Below are 19142 nucleotides of genomic sequence, written 5' to 3' on the forward strand. Positions count from 1 at the left end.
TTAAGTTAGGACGCCATGTTGGTTTGGAGAGCCCCTGATGTGCCTAAACATTAAAACCCCCCACAAGTGACACCATTTTGGAAACTAGACCCCATAAGGAACTTATCTAGATGTGTTTTGAGAGCTTTGAACCCCCAAATGTTTCACTACAGTTTATAACGCAGAGCCGTTAAAATAATTTTTTTTTTTTTTTTCGCAAAAATTATTTTTTAGCCCCCAGTTTTGTATTTTCACAAGGGTAACATAATAAATTGGACCCCAAAAGTTGTTGTCCAATTTGTCCTGAGTACGCTGATACCCCATATGTGGGGGGGAACCACTGTTTGGGCGCATGGCAGAGCTCGGAAGGGAAGGAGCGCCATTTGGAATGCAGACTTAGATGGATTGGTCTGCAGGAGTCACGTTGCATTTGCAGAGCCCCTGATGTACCCAAACAGTACAAACCCCCCACAAGTGACCCCATATTAGAAACTAGACCTCCCAAGGAACTTATCTAGATGTGTTGTGAGAACTTTGAACCCCTAAGTGTTTCACTACAGTTTATAACGCAGAGCCGTGAAAATAAAAATTCTTTTTTTTTTTCACAAAAATGATTTTTTAGCCCCCAGCTTTGTATTTTTACAAGGGTAACAGAATAAATTGGACCCCAAAAGTTGTTGTTCAATTTGTCTTGAGTACGCTGATACCCCGTATGTGGGGGGGAACCACTGTTTGGGCGCATGGCAGAGCTCGGAAGGGAAGGAGCGCCATTTGGAATGCAGACTTAGATGGATTGGTCTGCAGGCGTCACGTTGCATTTGCAGAGCCCCTGATGTACCCAAACAGTAGAAACCACCCACAAGTGACCCCATATTGAAACTAGACCTCCCATGGAACTTATCTAGATGTGTTGTGAAAACTTTGAACCCCCAAGTGTTTCACTACAGTTTACAACGCAGAGCCGTGAAAATAAAAAATCCTTTTTTTTCCCACAAAAATGATTTTTAGCCCCCCAAATTTTTATTTTCCCAAGGATAACAAGAGAACTTGGACCCAAAAAGTTGTTGTCCAATTTGTCTCGAGTACGATGATACCCCATATGTTGGGGTAAACCCCTGTTTGGGCGCACGGGAGAGCTCGGAAGTGAAGGAGCACTGTTTTACTTTTTCAATGCAGAATTGGCTGGAATTGAGATCGGACGCCATGTCGCGTTTGGAGAGCCCCTGATGTGTCTAAACAGTGGAAACCCCCAATTATAACTGAAACCCTAATCCAAACGCACCACTAACCCTAATCCCAACTGTAACCCTAACCACACACCTAACCCTGACACACCCCTAATTCTAATCCCAACCCTAATCCCAACCGTAAATGTAATACAAACCCTAACCCTAACCCTAGCCCTAACCCTAGCCCTAACCCTAACCCTAATGGGAAAATGGAAATAAATACATTTTTTTTAATTTTATTATTTTTCCCTAAGGCTAGGTTCACATTGCATTAGGGAAATCCGTTTAGCACTAGCGGATTGCGCTAACGCAATGTCTTTTTAGGTGTCGTGTTTAGTGGTCGCGTTAACGTCCCCGCTCTGGAAGATCGGGGATCGGACCTCGGGCGCGCCGCGGACGCTGCAAGCAGCGTCTGAGGCGCGCCACAAAAGAACGGCACCTTGCTAGCGCGAGCCGAAAATGGCACGCTCTAGCGATGCGCTACACCCGAAAATCACATTGCTGTCAATGGTTGTGCTAACGGACCCGTTGCACGGCGTTAATTGTGACATTTTCGCCGTGCAACGCTGTCCGTTAGCGTTAACCCATTAACGCAATGTGAACCTAGCCTAACTAAGGGGGTGATGAAGGGGGGTTTGATTTACTTTTATAGCGAGTTTTTTATATCGGATTTTTATGATTGGCAGCCGTCACACACTAAAAGACGCTTTTTATAGCAAAAAAGTTTTTGTGTCTCCACATTTTGAGACCTATAATTTTTCCATATTTTGGTCCACAGAGTCATGTGAGGTCTTGTTTTTTGCGGGACGAGTTGACGTTTTTATCGGTTACATTTTCGGACATGTGACATTTTTTTATCGCTTTTTATTCCGATTTTTTGTGAGGCAGAATGACCAAAAACCAGCTATTCATGAATTTCTTTTGGGGGAGGCGTTTATACCGTTCCGCGTTTGGTAAAATTGATGAAGCAGTTTTATTCTTCGGGTCAGTACGATTACAGCGATACCTCATTTATATCATTTTTTTTATGTTTTGGCGCTTTTATACGATAAAAGCTATTTTATAGAAAAAATAATTATTTTGGCATCGCTTTATTCTCAGGACTATAACTTTTTTATTTTTTTGGTTATGATGCTATATGGCGGCTCGTTTTTTGCGGGACAAGATGACGTTTTCAGAGGTACCATGGTTATTTATATCCGTCTTTTTGATCGCGTGTTATTCCACTTTTTGTTCAGCGTTATGATAATAAAGCGTTGTTTTTTGGCTCGTTTTTTTTTTTTTTTTCTTACGGTGTTCACTGAAGGGGTTAACTAGTGGGCCAGTTTTATAGGTCGGGTCGTTACGGACGCGGCGATACTAAATATGTGTACTTTTATTGTTTTTTTTGTTTTTTTTTTATGTAAAGAAATGTATTTATGGGAATAATATTTTTTTTTTTCTGCTTTATTTAGGAATTTTTTTTTTTTTTTTTTTTACAAGTGTGGAAATTTTTTTTTTTACTTTTTCACTTTGTCCCAGGGGGGGACATCACAGATCACCGATCTGACAGTGTGCACAGCACTCTGTTAGATCGGTGATCTGACATACAGCCGGGCAGGATTAGAGCTGCAGCTGCAGCCTGATCCTGACCCGGAAGTGCTCCCTGCAGGACCCGGATGCAGCCCGGCGGCCATTTTGGATCCGGGGACTGCAGGGAGAAGACGCTCGGTACACGGTGAGCACATCACCGTGTACCGATCGTCTCAGGGAAGCCCGCAGGGAGCCCTCTCCCTGCGCGATGCTTCCCTGCACCGCCGGCACACCGCGATCATCTTTGATCGCGGTGTGCCGGGGGTTAATGTGCCGGGAGCGGTCCGTGACCGCTCCTGGCACATAGTGCCGGATGTCAGCTGCGATAGGCAGCTGACACCCGGCCGCGATCGGCCGCGCCCCCCGTGAGCGCGGCCGATCGCATATGACGTACTATCCCGTCCATGGGAATTAAGTCCCAGGTCACCTGGACGGGATAGTACGTCATATGGGATTAAGGGGTTAAGTCAGTCAGTGAAAGATCAGCTAGGGTTTATCACTTTGCTGCACCTATCTTCTGTTTCTTGTTAGGAAGTAGGCGGCATATTTTCTAACAGTACGTATTTAATCCTTTATTTTGTATCTCGTAGTTTGCTTTATTCACTCTGGGATCTCTTTCTATTTCAGCATACTTTCCCTTCTGTAGGTAATTTGCACTCTGCTCTGGCCTCCGGTTCTTTATGAGGAACGTGAAGCGCTTGATGGCCGCTCAGACGGCATAGGTCCGAGTAGCCATTGTTTATTCTGTATTAGGGCTATCCAGGCATACATAGGAACCATTAGGAACTGCGGGGTCAGAATCTCTAGTGTCTACGCGCCGGCAGGGTCAGTTACAGTTTTCCCAAGTGAGTTGCTATACTATAATAACAGTAATCTGACTTTGTGGTTACTGATCGGACGGTGTCAGAGTGTGTTGGGTTGAATTTGACTTTTTGGATTGCTACTCCAATAGGTGGTACTAGTGCTCAAGTCGTCTTCCTCTGCTCGGTACTCTCTGCAAGGAGAGACGTTGCCCCTTAGAGAGTGTGTAGGGAGACGTCTCCCAACTCGTAACACCCAGTTGTCAATGTATTCATTTCTAGGAGGAAAAACAGAGGAACAGCAATTCAATGCAGAGTTTTAAATCCTTGTTGATTCATGACAGGTCTGCAGTATCTAGCTGGAGATAATATACCGTAACTATCACTGAGTATAAAGGCTTTATTATTCTGCGATTTATACATTAAATACCATTTTAATTTTAATGTTCAAATAATTTTTAAAAAATTATACTGTTTTACTTCCAAATTGATTTAGTCCTATCTTAATAAATGACAAGCTTAATGGCAAACCAGACAAGTGTGAACATATAATATCAGTCTAAACGACGGATTTCCTGCATCCATTTATGGCAAAATGCAAACCTATATAATTTTTTTTTTTTACACAAATCCGCCCTTTATCCACGTCAAAAAAGTACATCTAAACAAAATTGTAAGTGACTAAGTTATCCTGAGGGAGAGAAGTAAAATAAAGCATTTCCGGATTTAGCAAATACTTGTAGGAGGAATATAAAAGAATTAGGAAGTTATGCAACATGTACGTGGGACATCTGGACATCAAACCTGAATCTTGGGATTTTATGGGGGAGAGTTATGAAAGTGTCTAAAATAAAAACCGTCATGGTCAATCGCGGGGCAGCTTCCATTCCTTATAGTGCGCTGGCAACATGAAAGCTGCGCTTGGATTGGTATTCATAAATCTGCCCTTGTGACGTATTCGTTTTTAAATATTTCATTTTTTTTGCTTTTTAACAATATAGAGAGCTTGAGAGAGGAATGATAGGAAAAGAAGTAAGAAAAGAAAAAATAAGAATTCTGAGTATGGGCCATTTTTTTTCCTACAAATAGGTGGGCTTGGTTGTATGTACGACACCAGAAGCGAGACATCTGTGGGCAGGTGCACCACATGTAGTATACCACATTTGGAGGCGTACCCCTGGCTAGAAAACCAGGAGCCATGTGTGCTATCCACATGGGGACCATGCACCAGTGTATGAGGACTATATTGCAGATTCCATCTCTGTAGAGTTTGTGGAGCAAGAAGCGATAACGTTTCACTCTTCATTCCAGGATGTTCTGACTCGTGTAGTAATAAAGTCCATCTCCCATTTATTTACACAACTCTGTATGGTATGATGGTTAACGCTATTCAATAGAGAATAGATGACGGAAATCAGACTACTGCCCTTGTGACACTGTAAGGTGGCGTGGGGCAGTAGCAGTGGGCGAGGTACTCATCTCTTGCGCCCTGACACAAGTCCTGGTTGGGTGTGTTGATTTATACTGTGGGGGCACTACCCCCATGCAGGCCACGTGTACCCGATGTCTTTGGTTTCCCAGAACCAAATGTTTGACAGTTTAGTGAGTGAGACCACCATTCGAAAATAAACTGCAAACTTGGTAGGGAATATATAAAGTATATAGCGGGTACACATCTTGATGAATGTTTCTTTCACAACACCGAGCATTTTCCACACACAGATTCCTTCCTCTTCTCTCTATTATCCTTTATCTTTAACCTTTACTCTTTTCTTCACCACAGCCCAGCTGAGCACTACAGTCCAGGTTGTAAGTGTCCTATGCTTAACCTGCTTTTCTACATCCTTTTCTAAGGAAGCTACTTTGCCACTATGGCCGGTATGTATCTCTTCTGCCTCTGACGCTCTGGAACACCTGCCCAGGGCACTCTCATTGTCTCATGTACTCTGTCCCGTTGACGCCCGTTACCTCTGTAAGTTACAAACTCTAAGCTGTTCTGCCAGGTGTCCTGACCCAGTACCCATCTACGATCACTCTGTTCCTTCCATCACCTTTCTTCTACTTCTCTACACAGGATCTTGTATTGTTCTCCTCTCTCTGTAGGGACACCAATGTCATGCGGCACTGCTCAAACTAGACCTTAGGTCTTTTCTCTGCCACCACCAGGCCCTTTCTGTTATTCAGACCGGAATTGTCTCTTTCCATTTAGTTTAGCCCCTCCCACACTGGGCTAGTCTCAACCATTAACTCTCATTGTCCATTCTATCAAACAATACACATTATCAGCATTACTAAGACAAGTCACAATTTACCGGTACATTAAACATTACAATAACACTTCTTCCTTCAAGGGGGAACGTGGGCAGTATGTCCACTTCCTTACAACATTTTTAATATTACATTGGTGCAAATTTTCTAAGCCTTACAGCAAAAGAAGGCGCCGTCAATGTAGACGAGGGTTTCAAATCTATCAAAATGGCCCATGCTGTCTGATGTCATTGCATGTTTGACACATTTCCTTTTTTTTACTCCTTTTTGGGTGGTATACTCTCAGTATCTTGTGCCTAAACCTGTTCCAAGCCAATTATAAACAGGACATTTTTATGACTCATTTTCTAATCACTTTTGAAAAAGTATACCTACTATTGAAAAATAATGAACCCAACATTAAAATGGAATATAAATGTATATAGTCTTTATACATATAAAATCGGATAAATAAGTATTGGAGAAATGCATACTGTATATTGAAGATTAAAGGCTGAATCCTGACAAATCCCTTCATATATGAGACATCACGTCAAATAGATCCCTTCCAGTATACCACATGTAAAAAGCACAGTGTAAAGTGTGATAATATTGCACACACATCTAATAGAACCTCGAATGGCAGGCTGCCATGAAAATAAAAGCAAAAATAGACTGCGTAAAAGTAGCTAGAAAAATAGAAACGGTTTAACAGGTATCACAGGTAAATGAGGAGAAATAAAGTAGATCTAATGTTAGCAAGTGGTTTGGATAGAAGCAGGGTGTCCATATGTCCACCACAACTAAAGTCTGTTTCGCACAATGTGCTTCATCAAGTGGTAAATGTTGACTGGAATTTTTTTCTATCAACAAATGAAATAGAATAGGACTTACATGGGTGAGGCACTAATATAAGGCACTGGAAAATGTATAGGCACCCAACCATGGGTCACGTCAGATCATTAGAGCTTCAGATGACATTGTGTGGAAAAGTAAATGGCGATAAAGGGGCAGGACGGCGTACTGGGACCCGCACCTGTCCCTGCCACTATAATGGGGCCCTGACTTTCCCTTATCTCAGGGGTACCTGTTATGATCTTGTGACCTTGGAGCCGCATGAATAACTTTCACTGGAGTAGGTGGTAACTGTACTGACCGCAAATCCTGATCTAACACCGCAACTAGAAGTAGCTGTGAGGTGTGCCTAAGAAACCCTAGACACCTCGTCACAGCCGGAGGACTAAATACCCCTATAGATGGAAATAGGAATACTATCTTGCCTCAGAGCAGAACCCCAAAGGATAGGCAGCCCCCCACGAATATTGACTGTGAGTAGGAGAGGAAAGACACACACAGGCAGAAAACAGGGTTTAGCAAAAGAGGCCACTCTAGCTAAAATAGGAAAGGATAGGACAGAATACTGTGCGGTCAGTATAAAACCCTTCCAAAAATATCCACAGCAGATTATACAAAAAATTCCTCCATCTAACTAAAGACGTGGAACGTATATCTGCAACTCCAGAGAATCCTACACACAGAGCAGAAATACAATCAAAAATCCAGCACACAGCGTGTGTGCCAAAGGAAAAAAAAACAGACACTTATCTTTGCAGAATTGGCAGCTAAGCAGGAGAAACCAGACAGAGGTCCAACACCTCCCCAAAACCATTGACAACTGGCAAGGACTAATGAATCCTGCAAACCTAAATACCCCAGTCAGAATTGCAATCAGCAGATACACCTGACCAAGACTGCAGCCCAGGGACAACTGCATTACCACCTACAACCACCGGAGGGAGCCCAAAAGCAGAATTCAAAACAGTACCCCCCCTTGAGGAGGGGTCACCGAACCATCACCAGAGCCCCCAGGCTGATCAGGACGAGCCAGGTGAAAGGCACAAACCAAATCAGCGGCATGGACATCAGAGGCAAAAACCCAAGAATTATCCTCCTGGCCATAACCCTTCCATTTGACAAGGTACTGAAGCCTCCACCTTGAAAAACGTGAATCCAAAATCTTCTCAACAACATATTCCAACTCCCCATCAACCAACACAGGGGCCGGAGGATCAACAGAGGGAACAGCGGGCTCCACATATTTCCACAATAAAGATCTATGGAAGACATTATGGATCGCAAAAGAGGCCGGAAGCGCCAGTCGAAAAGACACCGGATTAATAATCTCAGAAATCCTGTAAGGACCAATAAACCAAGGCTTAAACTTAGGAGAAGAAACCTTCATAGCAACATGACGGGAAGACAACCAGACCAGATCCCCAACCCCAAGCCGGGAACCAACACACCGACGACGGTTAGCAAAACGTTGAGCCTCCTCCTGAGACAACACCAAATTGTCCACCACATGAGCCCAAATCTGCTGCAACCTGTCAACCACAGAATCCACACCAGGACAGTCAGAAGGTTCAACTTGCCCAGAAGAAAAACGAGGAGGAAAACCAAAATTACAAAAGAAAGGCGAAACCAAAGTAGCCAAACTAGCCCGATTATTAAGGGCAAACTCGGCCAATGGCAAGAAAGCCACCCAATTATCCTGATCAGCAGACACAAAGCATCGCAAATAAGTCTCCAAAGTCTGATTAGTTCACTCGGTCTGACCATTTGTCTGAGGATGAAACGCAGAAGAAAAAGACAAATCAATGCCCAGCTTAGCACAAAAGGCCCGCCAAAACCTAGAAACAAACTGGGAACCTCTGTCGGACACAATATTCTCTGGAATACCATGCAAACGAATCACATGCTGAAAAAACAACAGAACCAAATCCGAAGAGGAAGGCCATTTAGGCAAAGGCACCAAATGAACCATCTTAGAGGGTCACAAACAACCCAGATAACCGACATCCTCTGGGAAACTGGAAGATCAGAAATAAAATCCATAGAAATATGCGTCCAGGGCCTCTCAGGGACCGGCAATGGCAAAAGCAACCCACTAGCACGGGAACAACAAGGCTGGGCCCACGCACAAGTCCCACAGGACTGCACAAAAGAACGCACATCACGCGACAAAGAAGGCCACCAAAAGGACCTACCGACCAAGTCTCTGGTACCAAAAATGCCAGGATGACCAGCCAACACGGAACAGTGAACCTCAGAAATCATTCTACTAGTTCATCTGTCAGGAACAAACAGTTTCCCCACAGGACAGCGGTCAGGTCTGTCAGCCTGAAATTCCTGAAGAACCCGTCGTAAATCAGGGGAAATGGCAGAAAGGACCACCCCTTCTTTCAGAATACCGACCGGTTCAAAGACCTCAGGAGAATCAGGCAAAAAACTCCTAGAGAGGGCATCAGCCTTAATGTTCTTAGAACCCGGAAGGTACGAGACCACGAAATCAAAACGGGGAAAAAAACAAGGACCATCGAGCCTCTCTAGGATTCAGCCGTTTGGCAGACTCGAGGTAAATCAAATTCTTATGATCGGTCAAGACCACAATACGATGCTTAGCTCCCTCAAGCCAATGTCGCCACTCCTCAAACGCCCACTATATAGCCAACAACTCCCGATTGCCGACATCATAATTGCGTTCAGCAGGCGAAAATTTACGGGAAAAGAAGGCACACGGTTTCATTAAGGAACCAACAGGATCCCTCTGAGACAAAACGGCCCCTGCCCCAATCTCAGAGGCGTCAACCTCAACCTGAAACGGAAGAGAAACATCCGGTTGGCGCAACACCGGAGCAGAAGTAAATCGACGTTTAAGCTCCTGAAAGGCAGAGACAGCCGCAGAGGACCAATTCGCCACATTAGCGCCTTTCTTCTTCAAATCGGTCAAGGGTTTAACCACGCTGGAAAAATTAGCAATGAAACAGCGATAAAAATTTGCAAAACCCAAAAATTTCTGAAGGCTCTTCACGGATGTGGGCTGAATCCAATCATGAATGGCCTGAACCTTAACCGGATCCATCTCTATAGGCGAGGGAGAAAAAATGAAGCCCAAAAAAGAAACCTTCTGCACCCCAAAGAGACACTTAGACCCTTTCACAAACAGGGCATTGTCAGAAAGGATCTGAAATACCATCCTGACCTGTTCCACATGAGACTCCCAATCATCGGAAAAAATCAAAATATCGTCCAAATATACAATCAAGAACTTATCAATATAAATCCGGAAGATATCATGCATGAAGGACTGAAAACAGATGGAGCATTAGTGAGCCCGAATGGCATCACAAGGTATTCAAAATGGCCTTCGGGCGTGTTAAACGCAGTTTTCCATTCATCACCCTGCTTAATACGAACAAGATTATATGCCCCCCGAAGGTCAATCTTAGTAAACCAACTAGCTCCCTTAATCCTAGCAAATAAATCGGTAAGCAAAGGTAAAGGGTATTGAAACTTGACCGTGATCTTATTCAAGAGGCGATAATCAATACAGGGTCTCAAGGGGCCATCTTTTTTAGCAACAAAAAAGAATCCCGCTCCCAATGGTGAAGAAGATGGCCGAATATGCCCTTTCTCCAAAGACTCCTTAATATAGCTCCGCATGGCGGTATGTTCAGGCACAGACAGGTTGAAAAGTCGACCCTTAGGAAACTTACAGCCTGGAATCAAGTCAATAGCACAATCGCAGTCCCTGTGCAGTGGAAGGAAGCTGGACTTGGGCTCATCGAATACATCCTGAAAATCAGACAAAAACTCTGGAATTTCAGAAGAGGAAGAAGAGGAGATTGACATCAAAGGAACATCATTATGAACCCCCTGATAACCCCTACTAGTCACAGACATGGACTTCCAATTCAACACAGGATTATGTACCTGCAACCATGGAAAACCCAGCACGATAGCATCATGCAAATTATGCAACACCAGAAATCGACAATCTTCCTGATGGGCTGGCGCCATGCGCATGGTCACCTGTGTCCAAAACTGGGGCTTATTTTTAGCCAAGGGTGTAGCATCAATGCCCCTTAAAGGAATAGGGTTCTGCAAAGGCTGCAAGGGAAAACCACAACGCCTGGCAAACTCAAAGTCTATTAAGTTCAAGGTGGCACCTGAATCCACAAACGCCATGACAGAAAATGATGACAATGAGCAGATCAAGGACACAGATAACAGAAATTTAGGTTGTACAGTGCTGATGGTAAATGAACTAGCGATCCTCTTTGTCCGCTTAGGGCAGACTGAAATGACATGAGAAGCGTCGCCACAATAATAACACAACCTATTCTGACGTCTGAATCCTTGTCGTCAGACAGAATCCTATTACACTGCATTGGCTCAGGAATCTGCTCTGAGGACAACGCCACAGCGCGCACAGTTCTGCGCTCCCGCAAGCGCCGGTCAATCTGAATGGCCAAAGACATAGAATCACTCAGACCGGAAGGCGTGGGAAACCCCACCATAACATCTTTAACGGATTCAGAAAGACCCTTTCTGAAAATTGCCGCCAAAGTATCATTATTCCATTTAGTCAACACAGACCATTTTCTGAATTTCTAACAATACAATTCTGCTGCCTCTTTACCCTGAGACAGGGCCAACAAGGTCTTCTCAGCTTGATCCACAGAATTAGGTTCATCATATAATAATCCTAAAGCCTGAAAAAAGGAGTCTACATTAAGCAAAGCCGGATTCCCAGATTCCAGGGAAAACGCCCAATCCTGCAGATCGCCACGCAGCAGGGAGGTGACTTTAACCTGCTGAATGGAATCACCGGAGGATCGAGGTCTCAGAGCAAAAAACAGTTTACAGTAGTTTTTAAACTCAAAAATTTGGTCCGGTCACCAAAAAACAAATCAGGAGTAGGAATCTTCGGTTCTAAAACAGGAGTCTGAACAATACAATCAGAAATACCCTGTACCCTAGCAGCAAGCTGGTCTACACGAGAAGTTAATTCCTGAACATCCATGCTAGCACAAGACTCTTCAGCCACCCAGAGATAAAGAGGGAAGAGAAGGCAAAGCAGACTATAGAAAAAAAAATGGCTCAACACCTTTCTTCCCTTCTTCTGAGATGCATTTAACTCATTATGGGCCAGTTGTACTGTTATGATCCGGTGACCTTGGAGCCGCATGAATAACTTTCACTGGAGTAGGTGGTAACTGTACTGACCACAAATCCTGATCTAACACCGCAACTAGAAGTAGCCGTGGGGTGTGCCTAACAAACCCTAGACACCTCATCACAGCCGGAGGACTAAATACCCCTATAGATGAAAATAGGAATACAATCTTGCCTCAGAGCAGAACCCCAAAGGATAGGCAGCCCCCCACGAATATTGACTGTGAGTAGGAGAGGAAAGACACACACAGGCAGAAAACTGGGTTTAGCAAAAGAGGCCACTCTAGCTAAAATAGGAAAGGATAGGACAGAATACTGTGCGGTCAGTATAAAACCCTTCCAAAAATATCCACAGCAGATTATACAAAAAATTCCTCCATCTAACTAAAGAGGTGGAACGTATATCTGCAACTCCAGAGAATCCTACACACAGAGCAGAAATACAATCAAAAATCCAGCACACAGCGTGTGTGCCAAAGGAAAAAAAAACCAGACACTTATCTTTGCTGAATTGGCAGCTAAGCAGGAGAGGTCCAACACCTCCCAAAAACCATTGACAACTGGCAAGGACTAATGAATCCTACAAACCTAAATACCCCAGTCAGAACTGCAATCAGCAGATACACCTGACCAAGACTGCAGCCCAGGGACAACTGCATTACCACCTACAACAACCGGAGGGAGCCCAAAAGCAGAATTCACAACAGGTACCTATAATGGTTAGGAGGCCTGAGCCGCCAGCGTATCCCTGTCTCCTGTGCAGGCCCTATCAGTGGACCCCTCTCCCCCCAAGGAGGTGGACTGCACCAGTGTATAAATACGACAATTAAACAGGGTATGCAGGCAAGGTAACTAAAATCTCAACTCACCAAATGCTCACACAACCACAGAGGAAACACAGAGAAGGGAAGAGAAGGAAAAACTAGGAAGGAAAACAGGTTTAACATGCAACCAAAACAGCAGACACCAATCTCTGTAAATAAACCTCCAAGCTCCTAATACCACGCTCCTTCCCACTTCAAGTCAGGCAGCAGAACTGATCACTGACAACAGTTGTAGACAAAGCTGAGTCTATATAGGAGCGGAGATTACCAAAACCAAATCAGCTGAGAGACATAGCTCTCAGTAACTTCAGTAACAAGGTTTAATTCCTGCCCTGCTGGCACAAGACAGCCAGGTCAGAATTCAGGAGAAGGGCTTCTGTTCATCGTGTGTGAACGAGGCCCAGAGCGCTGTGGTTCTCTGGAACCTCTCTGTCGCGGTAGCCCCGTGACATAATGATTGTGCAACAATGGCAAGAATTCTGAACCTGTTCATATTATGGATATGATGGATCTGGTATCATTTGTTTAATAACAGTCCAAAGAAATCTTCATTGATCCTGCTGACTTTTTAAAGATACAACTTTGGGGTATTCTGCCTTTTAGGGGTAGCACAATGTAATCGCAATGCCAGTTTGCAGAGATTCTGTTATCACACACTAATATGAAGGATTGACTGCTCCCAAATGCTTTCCCTTGTCTGCAGTCATCTCGATGCCAATTCTTGGAGCTGAGTCACGTCTGGCAGTCTGGTTGATAGAGACATATTAATAATATTGCCGTATAACCAGAGTCTCTTCAATAGGGTCGTCTGGAGGCTCTTGCCTAACAGCAAATCAGTCTAGGACTACCCAGCTCAGGGCAACAAAGTGATTACATAGTAGGGGCAAACTGGAATGAAAGAACACAGGGGTTTTCCACTTTTATTAAAATTTACCAATGGCATGCCATCCTGATAAAAGAATAGTAGAAGCTGTACTTGCCCTTGTAATCCGTCCCCAGGTCCAGTGCTGTTGCTCTGTCAGTCTGCTCCAGATTAGAGTAACCTGATCGCTGAGACCAGTGATTGACTGCAGGCTCAGATGACTCGAGATCGGGACGTCCTTACTTCAGGTCCAGCTGAGACCGATGGAGCATCACTGCTGGATTGTGGGGGTGAGAATAACATCTTTTATTCCTTCAAAATGGCATCCTTTTCATAAATAACTGAAAACCCCTTCAAAGGTGTCCAGCAGGTAGAAAAATATATTTCAAAGGGCTCAGACTGGTTAAAATTCAAGAAAAAAAAAACACTTATTCAACTGATCCCAGGAGTTTCAATTCTCATCCCGTCCCGGCTTGTCTTTTACTTCATAACCCCGTCTAGCTCAAGGATGGGCAGTTCATTTTCTCATTTTCTCATTTTCTCATAGCCACATGATGCGCCAAGACTGTGTTGAAGAGATAAACCAACATGATGAAATTACTTTTGCTCAATACTATTCTTATTTTTAATTAGTTTCTATTGCCTAATATCAAACAGAATTGAAGCAGTATTTCAAAGTTTAAAAGTTATCCCCTATCTACATGTGTGAATGCAGTAGTGGTCGATCATGCGCGCTGCCCCTGCATTTATTCTTTTGGTGATGAAGGTTAGGGTGAGCAGCTATCTCCGACGTCTAATTAAGAATGAATCAGGCAGCTATGTGCATGATCAACGTCCACTGCATAAACACAGAGCTATTCAGAGCTCTGGTTCTGTTGGTGGGCGCCCCAGAAGAAGCTCAGGGTGAAACGCGCGTCGGGGTGAGGGAGAACATCTGGACTATCCTGCTCCACGTGTGGTCCCCATAGTATGAGGTAATATGATCCAGATACTTTGTAATTCAGCAGTTATTTTTACATTATAATCAGTTACCATCAGGCCACCCTCTTTTTCCTGCACCTTCCATTTCTTGCAGTACCCAAGTCCTTACCATGGGCTCTTTTTGTAGGCTCTTATGCTTTAGTAGATTTATGTTATATAATTATTATTGGGATTTGATGGTAGAGCATGTGGTTTTCTGCTGTAGGACTGGGTCCCAGACAGTATATCGTTAATATTTGTCATTATTCTATTTATTGATCAGGATAGCACCGTAGTACCCCTTACAGAGTACATTGTGTGTTCTATAGTCTTTAGCCTTTTTTACTGTGATTATCATTTTATAAGCAGATAATAAAACGTTTTGGTTTTAAGCATAGTTTTGGATCTCTTCCTCTGACCGGCTATTTTTACAGGTTTTGTTGTTGTTGTTGTACATTTATTTGAAGTGCCAGCTTGGTTATTTATGGACATTTTTTAATTATTCCAAGTGTGAATATGTGCAAACTAAGAGAGTCACTATATATAACTATTAACTAACATATTAAAGCTGCGCTCTGAAACACTATAATGTGTAAACACTGAGTATATGACATTGGAACTGTATTACTGCTGTAGAAAACATGTAAAAAATAGTAGTAGTGACACAGAACAGATCGGCCCGTTCTTGATGGGCGTGTCTAATTTTTGAAACCAATTGAAAAAATCAGCGGCTGGATGTTTTCATGGAATTATCTCTTATCCTCCGGTGATGAGAATCTGATTTGCTGAAACTTGTTTGCTCAGGAAGTGTAGGACTCCATCATCACTACAGACGTAGGTTCAGCCCAAGATACTGCACATGTTTTGTGAGAAAATATCACTATAACAACCAGCATAGGTTCTGATCTTCTCTGAACATGTGATAAAGTTGTATGTAAATCCTAAGAACCTAGCGGCCATAGTGGTGATGCTGGGACCGGTGATGGAGACGTCAGTGTGAAGAGAAACATGAGACGTCTGGGAGAGAATAAACTGCAGATAATATATCTGATGCTGGAAACTGTAATAGATATGAGATAGATATAATGTGAGATAAATTATCTATCTATTATATCATCTATCTACCTATCTATCTATCTATCTATCTATCTATCTATCTATCTATCACATAAAGGGGCTTCTCACAAAATTAGAGTATCATCAAAAAGTTAATTTATTTCAGTTCTTCAATTCAAAAAGTGAAACTCATATATTATATAGAGCAGTTACAAACAGAGTGATGTATTCCAAGTGTTTATTTCTGGTAATGTTGATGATTATGGCTTACAGCCAATGAAAACACAAAAGTCATCATCTCTGTAAATTAGAATAATTAACGAAAAACAGGAAAATGAATGGCTTCCTAGCCATTTAAAAGTTCCCTCAGTCTGTTTCAGTAGCTCCACAATCATGGGGAAGACTTCCGACTTGACAGATGTCCACAAAGCAGTCACTGACACACTCCACAAGGAGGGTAAGCCACAAAAGGTCATTGCTAAAGAAGCCGGCTGTTCACAGAGTGCTGTATCCAAGCATATTAATGGAAAGTTGAGTGGAAGGAAAAAGTGTGGTAGCAAAAGGTGCACAAGCAACCAGGATAACCACAGCCTTGAAAGGATTGTTAAGAAATGGCCATTCAAAAATTTGGGGGAGATTCACAAGGAGAGGACTGCTGCTGGAGTCATTGCTTATAGAGCCACCACACACAGATGTATCCAGGAAAAGGGCTACAAGTGTCGCATCCCTTGTGTCAAGCCACTCATGACCAATAGACAATGCCAGAAGCGTCTTATCTGGGCCAAGGAGAAAAAGAACTGGACTGTTGCTCAGTGGTCCAAGGTGTTTTCAGATGAAAGTAAATTTTGCATTTCATTTGGAAATCAAGGTCCCAGAGTCTGGAGGAAGAGTGGAGGCCACAATCCAAGCTGCTGGAGGTCTAGTGTGAAGTCTCCACAATCAGTGATGGTTTGGGGAGCCATGTCATCTTCTGGTGTAGGTCCACTGTGTTTTATCAAGACCAAAGTCAGTGCAGCCGTCTACCAGGAAATTTTAGAGAACTTCATGCTTCCCTCTGCCGACAAGCTTTTTGAAGTTGAAAATTTCGTTCTCCAGCAGGACTTGGCTCCTGTCCACACTGCCAAAGTACCAATACCTGGTTTATAAACAACAGTATCACTGTGCTTGACTGGCCAACAAACTCGCCTGACCTTAACCCCATAGAGAATCTATGTGGTATTGTCAAGATGAGAGATACCAGATCCAACAATGCAGACGAGCTCAAGGCTGCTATCAAAGCAACCTGGGCTTCCATAACACCTCAGCATTGCCACAGGCTGATCGCCTCCATGCCACAACGCATTGATGCAGTAATTGATCTCAAAGGAGCCCAGACCAAGTATTGAGTGGGTTTACTGAACATACATTTCAGTAGGCCAACATTTCAAATTTTAAAATCATTTTTCAAGCTGGTGTTATAAAGTATTCTAATTTACTAAGATAATAACTTTTGGGTTTTCATTGGCTGTAAGCCATAATCATCAACATTAACAGAAATAAACACTTGAAATCGGTCACTCTGTTTGTAATAGATAGATAGATGGATAGACAGATAGATGATAGATGATAAATTGATAGATAGAGATATGCATAGATAGCTAGATAATGGATAGATCGATAATAGATAGATAGATAGATAGATAGATAGATAGATAGATAGATAGATAGATAGATAGATAGATAGATAGATTGAAAAAGGCTCACACCCCTGAGCCGAAACATTGCCACTTTGGGCTATTAAATAGTGCCTTTTTTTCACCTTTATCTGGAGTGCTGTCTCTATTTTTTATCTTCTATATAGAGGTTTGGTTGTTGCCTTGGAGGCAGAGCACCCATGTACACTTTTGTCTATTGCTGCTTTTCGCTATTTTTCTCTTTAGATAGATATTCTAAGGCTGCTTTTAATTAGAATTGGCTTCTTCCAGCCCTTTATATTTGTGTGCTTTTGGCTCGGGAGCGGCATATCTGCTAGATTTGGTCAGGTTCTCATCAGAGGAAGGTACGCCTTGTTGTGGCTGGTGGGCACACATGAATTGGCCAATGTGTTCACTTAATACATTCATTTAATAAACAGCAGTAATGCAATTTACATTTCAGTGGCTGCTGTATTTTTTGGCAGATAGAAAAAAAAATGTATTAGAGACGTCTGCAGTCTTCATATCATTAATCTCATATTTATCTATGGCTTCCAGGGAACACATTCTGCAACTATGTGAGAAATTAAGTACAAGTAGATGTAATGTTTCTTGGGATCTGGCGTCTCAGATAATATTACAGATGGCTATAACCCCTACTCTGGTCCAGCTATAGACTCCTGGTAGTGTTGCTGGTAATATGTGATTTACTATAAACGCGTGGAATCCAATTATTACACTTGACGATCCTGACACGGAAAGATCTCATTTTCCAAGTATAATATTTCTTTTCTTCGTGCTTCATTTACTGAACCTTGAATCACAGGCAGGTGTAGCTTCGCTCAGAGTTTACATCCCGGAGGCAAAGATTCTTTTTCTCTCTCTTCTCTTACAGAATATTGGGCTGAGTCGAAGGGTGGGACCCAAAAAAAAAAACCTTACACCATGCCACACCTTTGTCAGGACTTGCCTGGAAGTGAAGGGTCCTGGGAGAAGGGGATACAGAGATTGAATAAGAGAAAAAGTGAACATTCTTGAAGCATCAGTCAGCCCCAACACACCTCAGAGGACGGGTAACCGAGTGTAGGAGGGCACACACTTATAAAAAGGAAAGGTTTGGGGAAGGCAGACATTAATTTGGCCTTTGCTGTTTCCAAAGGATCTTCCATCATCTTAACACACAAGGTATGTGTCCTGGATACTACAGTTTGGAATTATATTGGGATTTTATAATCATTAGATATCAGTTATCTTAGTGATAACTTACCATCATGTCCATTGCTTAGGACAAACTGGACGTCAATGGCTCCAATCGTTGGATATGGTCCCACTAGGCTGGAGACGGCTGAAGTCTTATAGTGGTGCCTGCATGCGCTAAGTGCACTTGCTCCACTCTTACCTATCTGTATTCCCGTCTATATTCTTGCCTGTTTACTAAGGTGGTTTTATCAATGGGAGAGGGTCAGTGACTCTGGACTATTGACCCGCCGGGGTTTGTTACGACGAAGGGATAATTGCTCGGTTGTTCTTGTTTCGTGACTTGCTTACAGACTTATTATCATAATGTATATAAGTAAAATGTATGTACAAAAAATGTATTAGATATTCATAAATGGTCAGTAGCACTGAAGAGGCTGGTGCATCCAGATGTACATCAATGGGGAGCGAGAAAAAGGACATAAACATCTGCTAATTTAGTGCGTTATGCCAGAGCTTCGTTTGGAGAGGATATGCTGGTGCATAGTTTGTAGAGGTTATGCTGGAACATCATTTGTAGAGGGTATGCTGGAGCATCATTTGGAGATGATATGCTATAGCATCATTTGGAGAGGGTATGCTGGAGCATCATTTGTAGAGGATATGCTGGAGCATCATTTGGAGAAGATATGCTGGAACATCATCTGTAGAGGGCATTTGTAGAG

At 42.9% G+C, this 19142-nt stretch overlaps 1 protein-coding gene across 2 annotated transcripts in view; it reads left to right on the forward strand.

The window, feature by feature from the left end:
- The first annotated feature begins 18246 nt into the window (after positions 1-18246).
- COL17A1 (collagen type XVII alpha 1 chain) overlaps positions 18247-19142 on the forward strand; it is a 48216-nt gene continuing 47320 nt past the window's right edge. For both annotated transcript variants that reach the window (XM_069753835.1, XM_069753836.1), the window contains exon 1: positions 18247-18405. The gene's annotated coding sequence lies outside the window, so the exon portion shown is untranslated. The remainder of the gene's footprint in view (positions 18406-19142) is intronic.

This window comes from Ranitomeya imitator, chromosome 2 (assembly GCF_032444005.1).
Source record: "Ranitomeya imitator isolate aRanImi1 chromosome 2, aRanImi1.pri, whole genome shotgun sequence".
Taxonomy (NCBI): domain Eukaryota; kingdom Metazoa; phylum Chordata; class Amphibia; order Anura; family Dendrobatidae; genus Ranitomeya; species Ranitomeya imitator.